This window comes from Sapajus apella, unplaced genomic scaffold (genome assembly GCF_009761245.1).
Source record: "Sapajus apella isolate SASKATOON/1434 unplaced genomic scaffold, GSC_monkey_1.0 scaffold18, whole genome shotgun sequence".
NCBI classification, from domain to species: Eukaryota; Metazoa; Chordata; class Mammalia; order Primates; family Cebidae; genus Sapajus; species Sapajus apella.
The window spans coordinates 21,509,875-21,518,397 of record NW_022436958.1 but is presented as its reverse complement, the minus strand read 5'-3'; the positions used below and the strand labels follow the sequence as shown (position 1 = coordinate 21,518,397).

Genomic DNA, 8,523 nt, shown 5'->3' with positions numbered 1-8,523 from the left:
AAAAAAAAAAAAAAAAAAAAAGAAGCTACAAGAACAAAAAGATGATAATGACAATGAAGGTGACTTTAACATTACAGAAAAAGTGCCTATAGGCAGCATGCTGAAAATGTGTGATGGACTTACTGAAGGATGAAAGCAACATGTATTCATAACAGAACAAGAAGTCAAGTCAGTTAATAAAATCAGAGGCTTCTAAGACAAAAACCATTGTCAATGAGGCAGATGACTCTGGAGGAAACATTTTTAAAAACCATCCATCAGGGGGCCGGGCGCGGTGGCTCATGCCTGTAATCCCAGCACTTTGGGAGGCCAAGGCGGGTGGATCATGAGTCAAGAGATCGAGACCATCCTGTTCAACATGGTGAAACCCCGTCTCTACTAAAAATACAAATAATATCAGCTGGGCATGGTGGCACGTGCCTGTAATCCCAGCTACTCAGGAGGCTGAGGCGGGAGAATTGCCTGTACCCAGGAGGTGGAGGTTGCAGTGAGCCGAGATCGCGCCATTGCACTCCAGCCTGGGGGAAAAAAAAAAAAAACTCCGTCTAAAAAAAAAAAAAAAAAAAACCCAACAGAATGTCTCCTCATTGCTAGAGGACCCAATTCCTGGTCCCTCTCTGATGTTTCTTCTCACCTGAAAAAAAAGTACAGTGTACAGTAACCTTTTAATCCAAACCTCTTAATTGTAGGTAGAGACAGAAAGCACCCAACTGTTAGTTTTGCTGCTGTTTGACAGCTGATACAGATATCCTGATGATGTCACTACACTGCCCAGTTACCCCAAACACAGCATTTTTTCCCTGTATTAATTGTATGTCATACTTTTTCCTGTACGTATGTGTGAATAAGAAAACAATTGCTTATCAGCAGCATATAAAGTCAAAGTCAAGAATGATGGTGATGCCAAAAAACCACACATTGTCCACGTGGGTGGGTAAGATAGTGACACCTTTGCTTTCTGATGGTTCAATGTAACAAGCTGTTACATGCACAAAAATCATCAAACATGTTGTATAAAATTACCTTTGGGCTATGTGTATAAGGTATATATAAAAACATAAATGAATCTTACATTTAGACTTGGGTCTCATTTCCATGATATCTTATCATGTACATGCAAATATTCCAAAATTGGAAGAAAATCTGAAACCCCCAAAATTTCTGGTCCTGAGCATTTTGGATAAGGGGTACTCAACTTGTAAGGCATGTGAAATATAATGTGTGTGTGTGTGCTGTACAAATGTAACCTTTTTTTTTTTTTTTGAAGCAGAGTCGTCTAGCTCTGTCAACCAGGCTGGAGTGCAATGGTGCAATCTCGGCTCATAGCAACCTCCACCTCCCAGGTTCAAGCAATTCTCCTGCCTCAGCCTACCGAGTAGCTGGGATTACAGGCGTGTGCCACTGCGCCTGGCTCATTTTCGTATTTTTAGTAGAGACTGAGTTCCACCATGTTGGTCAGGCTGGTCTGGAACTCCTGACCTCATGATCCTCCCAAAATGCTGGGATTATGGGCATGAGCCACCACGCCTGGCCCAAATGTAACCTTTATTAATGTCGTTGTTAATTGCTGTAGCTTGGTACTTTTAGCAGGAAATAGGCAATAAGATGGTGGAAGTTGGGCAAATCACTTACAGAAAAGGTATATGCATATATATGATTGTGTATGTATTCTGAAAAGTCTAAAAGGGTGTATTCCAAATTGTATACGGTAGTGGGGCTTTCATATTTGCTTCCATATTTGAGAGTCTTTGTGGATTAAGTTGTTTTTACAACAAACTTTTTTTAACATTTCTTTGTCAATATTCAATATTCCATATTTGTGGACTAAGTTGTTTTTACAACAAACTTTTAACATTTCTTTCTCAATATTCAATACAAATATGTAGTTTTAATATTTTTATTTCAATAGATCTATAAAAACAACAAAGAATCCCATGCTAAAAAAAGATTTTTTTCCAAAAAGTGTGGTTTGACCAAATTGAATCAATTCTTAATGCATCTTATTCCAGGCCACCACCCCAGTATGTTACAGATCATGTGAGAAAACAGCCCCTACTAACCAACTTTGTTTTAAATTCTATGGCCTATTTATTTTATTTATTTATTTATTTTTGAGACAGAGTCTCATTCTTGTCACCCAGGCTGGAGTGCAGTGGCGCAATCTTGGCTCACTGCAACTTCCACCTCCTGGGTTCAAGCTATTCTCCTGCCTCAGCCTCCTGAATAGCTGGGATTATGGGCGCCTACCACCACACCTGGCTACTTTTTGTACTCTTAGTAGAGATGGGGTTTCGCCATGTTGGCCAGGCTGGTCTCAAACTTTTGACCTGAGGTGATCCGCCCTCCTCGGCCTCCCAAAATGCTGGGATCACAGGCACAAGCCACAATGCCTGGCTATGGCCTAATATTTGATAGTTGTTCGTTTTTTGTTTTTTTTTTCTTACAAAACTTTTAGTTAGATGTCTTCACTTAAGAAGGGAATACCCCTTTTTAAGGAAAAAAACTAAATTTTCATACCACTAATTATTAAGATTTACAATCAAAAGAATCTCAATTTGAGCTGAGTATCAGCAGTTTCCTCAAATGAAAAGCACAACATCTCAGAAATTGGAAATTTCTCATAAAATTTTAAAGACCATAACAATTACCTTTTAAGAAAACTAAAAAATTCATCATTTCCCCTCCATGGCCAATCTGTGACAGCCTCTTTTGCTGATGGGACTGCCTCCTCTCCTCTTCGAGATTGATAACATCATGTTCATAGCTCTCTCCCCAGACCTGGTCTTTTAATAGGCTCTTCTTTAGACATCACGCATCGGGTATCACTTCTTTGCGTATAATTTCCAATTTTTTTTTTTCTGGCTTGAAACACCCTTTTTGTTTCTGTAAAACTTTTCACTTATCAGTGAGCCCAATTTACATTTGTTGCTAGTATCTCATCCCAAACCTGCTCAGAGCCAAATTCATCTTTGCTTCTTTTTGTTTTGTTTTGTTTGTTTGGTTTTGGTAGACCATAATTCTTCCAGTCAACCAAGACCAGCCAAGACTGCTATGTTTTTCTTTGACTTCTTTCCTCTCTATGCCCCACAATTCTTTGCTTAGATTTTTATTACGTCCTTTGCTTCTTCCCACGTCTCTTCCCACCTCCCTGGTTCAGGCTCTTGCTTTCAAAGCAAGCAACACAAGTGAAGAGAAACAAGCAATGGGAGGTCAGAGAAGCACTCACAATGGGTCTAGCATGTGACCGAGAGCTTGAAAGATATTCTCCTTAAGTGAAAAAGGTATTCCAAAATAATAAAACAGCATCAATAGAGGCACCCCAGGCACAAATATGCTGGCCTCATGAAAGAAAAGCAAGAAGCTGGTGGAGCTTTTGTGTTGGGGCTGTATAAAGATTCTCAGGATTAGGTTGGACAGGTAGGTTCATTCCAGAAAGACTTTGAATTCCATTTCCTAAGCAATGGAAAAATACACTTATGAGGCAAGAAAATCTGTTATAAAGCTAGGGTGAGCCAGGTGTAGTGGCTCACACCTTTAACCCCAGCACTTTGAGAGGCTGAGGCAGGAGGATCACTTGAGCCCAGGAGTTTGAGACCAGCCTGGGCAAGAAAGCAAGACCCTGTCTCTACAGAAAATTTAAACAAAACAACACAAAAACTGTTGTGATGGCCAAGGGAACAAGTAAATGGAAGTGTTAATTATGGCAATAGAAATTGACACACAACAAATTTGACTCTTAGAATCCACTGTTTTGGTGACTAGTTGCTTGTGGGAGAGGGGCAGGTGGGAGATAAAGACACCAGAGGTAACTGAGTTTGGTAGCCTGGGTGCTTAAAAGCATGATTCACCTTGAAGAGCAATGAAAATGGAGCTTTGCATTTCTGAATGACAGTCAAGTTCAGTTTTAGGCATGTAGAGTATGATGTGTCAATGGGATATACAGGTGGAGAGGTCCAGAACACTCTCTTACCTCTGCGAGGATGATCTCCTAGGAAATCTATTCCTAGCTCCCTGTTGGATATATGGCTTTCATTTATAAATCCCATCAAAACAAAGACAACCTGTCTAGCCCTGAACCAGTCATGGTTGCTTTGCCACAAACCACCTTCACATTCCCACTGCTCCATTTTAGATACTAATATCTTCATTTTCCAAAGTCCTTGTCTAGTACCTGTAAGTTGTTTTCATTTCCTTTCCCTTTAATGCTTATCTTTACTTAGGCACCAAATCTTATCAATTTTTTTCCTTTGCAGTGTTTCTCACATCCACACATCTTCTGCCTCATCTAACTGCTACTGCCTAACTCTGGCCCTTATTTATTTATTTATTTATTATAGCTTAGTAATCACTTCCTAACAGAACCCTTGCTGCCATGCTGTCTCCTAACAACTCATTCTATCTTCCACAATAAGGTTACTCTTCCAAAAACCCTAAATTGATCTTGTCACTCCCTTTCTCACAAACCTTCATTTCAAAGCAAGCAACATAAGTGAAGAGAAACAAACAATAGGAGGTCAGAGAAGCACCTAGAACTTGGAAGATATTCTCCATAAGTGGAAAAGCCTGGACAACAAAGCAAGACGCTGACTCTACAGAAAATGTAAACCAAACAGCACAAACCTTTTCTCACAAACTTCATTGATTTTCTATTATCAACAAGATAAAGTTCAAATTTCTTAATATGATTCAATTTATAATATATATATAGTCTAGCATTCTTTCCAGCCAAACTGATCTACTTATCATCCTAGGAAACTACTCTATTTTCCCCAAGTTTTGCTTCATTTTCTGCAATTTAATGAGAGTATATGGAGGGCAAAAAATAATTTTATAGAAATACCTTGAAATGTAAAAAGAGACATGCTTGGTATCTTGGCATAGTCTCAGATGGGACCCCATTGAACACATCTGGCTAACTTGCCATGCCAGGGGCTCCAATCACAGATCTAAAGACTACATAAAAGAAGGGAAAGAAAAAAGAAGACAAAGTAGGGAAGAAAGGAATAAAGAGGAGATCAAAGAAAGAGATGCGTAGGAGTTGGCCATAAATGACACATCAGATTTCTCATCCCTGTTCTAAATAACCAATCTTTATAAACTTGAAAGTGATTATTCTCTTGCCTTGGAGTGCCTCAAGGGCAGAAATCAAGTCTTGGTTTTTTCTTTTTTTTTGGTCCCCAGCACCCAGCACAAAGGCTGGCACATAGATGGTGCTCAGTAAATGATTCTCAAATGAATTGCCAGCAACTGACTCATCTTCAATTAAAGGATGTCGGTGACTTCACCATCCTCCCAGATTACATTCTGCACTTGTAAAGACTTCTTTTGCTTTCGATGTGCCTTTTTCAAGATGTCCAGAACAACACTGAGGAAAAAAACAGCACTCAAAAAGGAATTTTTAAAATACAGTATATACTGGGAAAATGGATTTACCCCAACATATTCCTATTTGTCGGCCCTTTTTCTAGAGTCATATTTGACTTTCTGTCTCATTTCCAGTTCTGAGTAACTTCCACCATTAACTCTTTCAGGCAATAATCATTAATTGCTAGTCATTGTTCTTGCTATGTTGGTATAATCTGTTTTTCCTCTTAATAAACGTATTACTGTTGTGATAGTTGCTAATGAAGTTCATTCTTTCTGCCTCCACCTCTTCCCCATCTTGCCAGACCATTTGGAATTCTAATCCTGTCCTGGATGCTCGCCTTCCTAACTGACGATGGGTGTCATCTGCTAACAGCATGCTATCATCTGTCAGCTCTAGGAGCTTATTTTCTGTTCTTTCCGTGTAAATCATTGATGAAATATTAAAGAATCAGCCCCAGAATGGAGGCCTGTGGGACGTGATTTCTAATATCCCTGAGTTTGACATGAGTACCACTGATAATAAGTTTGTTGTAAAACTACCTACCACAGAGCCACACTTCCCCCGGTGTATTGGCGGAACACATAGTCTTGGGGAAGGTAATCAAAAGTCTTCCTGGGGCCAAATAGCTATGGAAAAGCTTAGGGAGAAAACTAACCTACAGACTGAACACATTTCTACCAAACAGGCACTTCATGTATGTTAATTTAATGAATCCTTCCACCACTCTATAAGGCAGTATGTACAGTGGTTCATATCATGGATCCTAAGGTTAACGTGTCTGAGGTTGAATTTTTCCTCCATCACTCTCTAGCTGCACAAACTTGGCAAAATACTGACATTCTCTGTGCTTAATTTTTATATGTGAAAAATAACAATAGCATTCACCTCAAAGGATTGTTTTGAGAATCCCATTGCGTGTAAGGCACTTAAATAGTGCCTGGCACACACTGAATTTTGTACAAATCTTAGCTGTTATTATTGTCACATATTAAAGTTGAGGACACTAAGGCTGGTATGTGGCAGAGCCAAAATTTGAGAACTAAGTGTGTGTGACTCCAAGTCTCAGCTCTTTCTACTCTATTATACAGACGTGTAGATTTATATTCAACATATTTCAAAAAGAGATTTCAGATGAAAATGGTTCTAGCGTCGGAAATGCATTAAGTTGTACCTAAGCCTCATAATTTAAGCCACTATTTATTTGTTGGGGAGGTATTTATGTTTGGTTGAGTTCTGTTTGACAACTTATTTTATAAGAGAAAAAAAAGTGACCTAAGTATAAAATGAAAATCATAGAATGCTAGGTTTGAAAAACTTCAGGGACCAACTCATTAAAACTATAGAGTAATGACTAATGAAGGGTTCCTCTGGGATTTTTGTTAAATTTTTTTCCCAATAAGTGGCAAATGCTCAAAGTAGAAAACTTGGAAAACTCTGACAAGCCCTGAGGAGAAAAATCACCCATAATTCAAATACTTCTGATAAACACTATTAATGTTTTCATGTGTGTACTCTCTTTAATATTATCTTTCTTTTAAAATGGAAAAAATAACAAAATGGAAAAAATGTATCTTTGTTTACAAAACTTTTCTTTACAAAGTTGTATCACAATAAGTATGCTATTTTAGTAGGCTGCTTTTTTCACTTAGCAAAAGATCATCAGCTTTTTTCTGTCACTGTTTTACTGATTGTTAATATTTATAAAATCTATAAAAAAAATCATAGGAAAGTACCATAAATAACAAATCCCCTTTTGTTGGACATTTAGGTTGATTCTATTTTTTCCCTCACTATTATAAATAAAACTGTCATGAAGAGCCTTGTATTATGTTGTTGCATAATTCTCTCATTATGCACAAATCCTTCTTATCCTTAACAGATGGTTAGCCAGCCTCTGTTTGATCACTTCCAGTAACAGGGAGCTCACTTCTTTGCCAGACAGCTCATTCCGTTTATGGACAACTCTAATTGTTAGAAAGTTCTTTATTTTTAACCCAAATCTGTTCCCCTTAACTTACACTCATTGATTCTAGTTTTGTGGTCTGGAATTACCCAAAGCAATCTTTTTTTTTTTATACTTGGAAGCCCATCAAATACTTGTGGAAGGCCATAATGAAACTCCCTAAGTATTCTCTTCTTGAAGATAAATATCCACGTTTATAAGTCTTATGATAAAAAAGGATGAGAAATTGGTTGTGGTGAAGGGGTTCCTCAAGAAAGATATAAATTTGGTGACAGATCATATTTCCCTTTTTGCTTTGGCCTTCTGGTAGCTCAGAGCCTACTTGGCTGCCCGGTTTTTGTAGCAGTAGAACCTTGTCACCTGTCTATATATGCAGTACCTGTTCTCTTAGACCTAATCTTCCTATTTTGCCTATGTTTTTTCTGTCTATAAGTTTTCCTTTAAAACAAAAAACAAAAAACTTACTGGTAAATCTCATGAAGATAGAGAGTAGATTGGTGGTTACTGGAGGCCAGGAAAGATGGGAGGTGAGGTGATAAAGAGAGGGTAATTACTGAATGCAAACACGCAGTACAGTAGAAGAAATAGATCAGGGGGTGACTATAGTTAACATTAATCTTTTGTATATTTCCAAACAGCTAGAAGAGAATAATTAGGATGTTCCTAGCATGAAGAAAAATAGCTAAGGTGATGGATATCCCAGTTATCCTGGTGTGATTACAGGAATGCATCAAATGATCACATGTACCCCTAAAGTATGTACATCTATTATGTATCAATTAAAAACATAAAAATAAATACATAATAAAAAATTTAAAATTTACTGTAAGCTCTCATAAATCCTCTGTAGTACAAGATATAGTATAATCAAGTAGGTTTCCCTATTATCTTTAGCCACTCCGCACAAAATTGGTTGATCCTTTCGGTTCCCTCTTAGCATTTTAGCACACATCCATGTCTTTTACTTCCAAAAGCTATCAGAGCAAAGGCATAGTTTAAGTTTCCTGCCCCTTCTCTCTGGTGGAGGAACTGAATGGAATGGGAGGATAGAAAACAATCTCGGCCGGGCGCGGTGGCTCACGCCTGTAATCCCAGCACTTTGGGAGGCCAAGGCGGGTGGATCACGCGGTCAAGAGATCGAGACCATCCTGGTCAACATGGTGAAACCCCGTCTCTACTAAAAATACAAAAC

General features: G+C 38.3%; 1 long non-coding RNA gene across 2 annotated transcripts in view; it reads right to left on the bottom strand.

The window, feature by feature from the left end:
- Positions 1-3,644: 3,644 nt before the first annotated feature.
- LOC116557038 overlaps positions 3,645-8,523 on the bottom strand; it is a 55,213-nt gene continuing 50,334 nt past the window's right edge. The window contains exon 3 of one of the 2 annotated variants that reach the window (XR_004271329.1): positions 3,645-4,953. This is a non-coding gene — a long non-coding RNA (uncharacterized LOC116557038). Of the gene's footprint in view, positions 4,954-5,480; positions 8,390-8,523 lie in introns of those variants that run through there. The other variant, XR_004271328.1, reaches the window with a different exon arrangement.